Source organism: Aptenodytes forsteri, unplaced genomic scaffold (genome assembly GCF_000699145.1).
Source record: "Aptenodytes forsteri isolate BGI_AS27 unplaced genomic scaffold, ASM69914v1 Scaffold54, whole genome shotgun sequence".
Classification (NCBI taxonomy): Eukaryota; Metazoa; Chordata; class Aves; order Sphenisciformes; family Spheniscidae; genus Aptenodytes; species Aptenodytes forsteri.
In genome coordinates this window covers 11,577,262-11,579,671 of record NW_008796044.1, presented here as the reverse complement: position 1 = coordinate 11,579,671, position 2,410 = coordinate 11,577,262, and the positions used below count along the sequence as shown (strand labels likewise).

Below are 2,410 nucleotides of genomic sequence, written 5' to 3'. Positions count from 1 at the left end.
ATAGCATGTGTGAAAATCAGCACATGTGAAGGAAAGGAAAGGAACGACTCACTTTTGGGGGACTAGCAGATAACTGCAAAGCATGCTCCTAAGGGAAGACTGTGCCATGATTCTTGGCCATGGGAACATTTCCCAGGGGGAGTATGTGCCAAAAGCTGTGACAGTTTAAGCATTTTAGCAGGTTCAATATGTGCCACCCTAGAAAAATGCTGAGGAGAGTGGGAGTCTGGCGGAAGGTGCTAGGGCAGAGTCCCCATTGGCCCCCAAGGTACCGAAAATGGAAATGGTCTGATTTCTGACTGGAGGTATAAAAAAATAAAAAGGGCTTCTTCCCAGGACATCTTTGGCAGCACAGACCTTCTGGAGAGTAGCATTTCTGTCCCAAGAACCCCAAATGGCTCCATTAAAACAGTAAGTTCCAGATGACAGCTACATCACAGACTTATCTTTAGAGGGTAGTGCTGCTCCAGCTGAGATTTAAAGGCCTGTGCAGGTTCCCCTAATTTGATTAGAGGGCTGGCTTGGATGGGCAGGCTATTACAGCTTCAAAGACACTAAAGCTGCCTGGGTGCTGATGAGTTTATGAAACATTGATTCTCACTTCATTGCAGCTCCCACAAAGAATTACTAGATCAGGTTAGCGATAGATACCTAATAAAGAATGTCTCTGTGAAGCAGTGTATTTCAGAGCAAGCTAGTTCCAGACTAGTAGACTGTGAAATCTACAGGTTCCCATGAGGATAAATATGCTGAAATAAACTGCAGTTATATGAACACCTCCATGCACTTTTTTTTTTAAACTGAAAAAAAGGTGTCATTGTGTTAGCCTCAGCTGGAGGTACTTAGCATTGAATTAGCAGACAGACAGTGACAAAAGGTTTTCTCCTCTTAGTAGGCATTGCAAAACAACTTAAAATCTTTTCATTTGCATGGGATGAGAGTTTGCAGCCAAAGATGAAATACAATCTGATGGTAAGTACCAACCTGTTCTGGCACTGATGGTGCCCATTTCTCCAGCCACTCCCAGCTTCCCAAAGAATAGTCTAGGGAGCACCTGCAGAATCTCCCCCTCACGGGGACAGGAGAAAGTCCTGCCTGTTATGATCATGTTCCCTTTTATCTACTTGCTTGCTGCTATTATTATCTGCCCCTACAGTCTGTGCTTTCAGCTTCACAAACGTCCTTCTGCAAGATTTCCTCAGCCTGCCATACAATTTTCATTTGTTATGTTAAGATAAACCTAGAAAGCTTGCTATCCTGAGCTCCGGGATCACTGTCAGCCTTCTGGTGTTTTCCCTTTCCCAAAACCAAGGGAGTATCTGTATGGTTTTTGCCAGGAGGTTATTATTTCAGGCAGACGGATCCCAGGCAATTTGGTCAGGGGCTTTTATAAGTGGCAGCATCTTGCTTTTTTAAATCATTTTGCTCTTCACTAACTGCTTGTTGGTCTGCGGGTGAAGTCATTTGTTTCCACCACCTTCCCATTGGAGTGGCTGGCTTCTGGGAGCGGTGTCCCCAGGAGAGTGCACTGTGGTTCTCTAGTAATCACACAGACAAACAGGAATTAATAATTGCCTGAGTGCACCAGCAATAAAAACGAATACAAGAGGCAGAACTGTTGAGGAAGAGTATTAAGTCCCTGCCCCCCAGATTTATTCTGAGACGTGTTTGGTATTGCAAGGACTGCCTGGAAAATACCTATTTTAGCGTTTCTCAGTCTTCTTGTGGGGAGCAGGCAGAACAGGCTGCAAGACGCCTGTGTCAGTGTTACCGCGGAGCCGGCTGATCTGATGACCAAGGGCTTTGAGGAGTCTCTTTCTTGCAAAGGTATTTCGTGTGTGTGATTCAGCACAGTTCATCCCGTGCTAACGCACGCCGTTCCACATGCAGGATTTCAGTCTTTGAAGTAATTTTAGTCTATAGGACCTTTTTTCTGTTTGTGCAGAAAGCCTTTTCTTCAAGAAGATGAAATCCTTTCCCATTTACAGCTGCCCACGCACCTTTGACAATAGCATATGCTATCTGGTATTAACAGAGGTGACAGCATTTCCAGTTTTCTTTTCTCCACAGATAAGTAGGAATTTCTGCCCCCCACACTCCTCCCCCCCTTCCTCCCCCTTTTTACCTTTTTTTTTTTCCCCCCTGAAGATGAAAGAAATGCAAAGCTTCAAGTCGGATTGCTTTGGGAAACACTTTTCCAGGTCCAATCTTTTCACTATCACTGCCTTGTAATTAGGGAAAAAAAAAAAAAAAATCTTGTAATATTTCAGCCAGGGGCACCTACCCACACGACATCAGCGTAGGAGTGATGATGTAGCCAGGAACAGGCATTTGTGGAGCACGGCGACCTGAGTTATGTACGCGGGACTGGGCGAGAGCCGCCGGACCGGCCTGGCCGGTTTCCCGCTTC

At 45.4% G+C, this 2,410-nt stretch overlaps 1 long non-coding RNA gene across 1 annotated transcript; it reads right to left on the bottom strand.

Moving 5' to 3' along the window:
- Nucleotides 1–901: 901 nt before the first annotated feature.
- LOC103904360 lies at nucleotides 902–2,403 on the bottom strand. The gene is made up of 2 exons (XR_657897.2): nucleotides 2,126–2,403; nucleotides 902–2,022 (listed from the first exon to the last, which is right to left on the bottom strand). It is a non-coding gene; the product is annotated as an uncharacterized LOC103904360 (long non-coding RNA).
- Nucleotides 2,404–2,410: the final 7 nt, after the last annotated feature.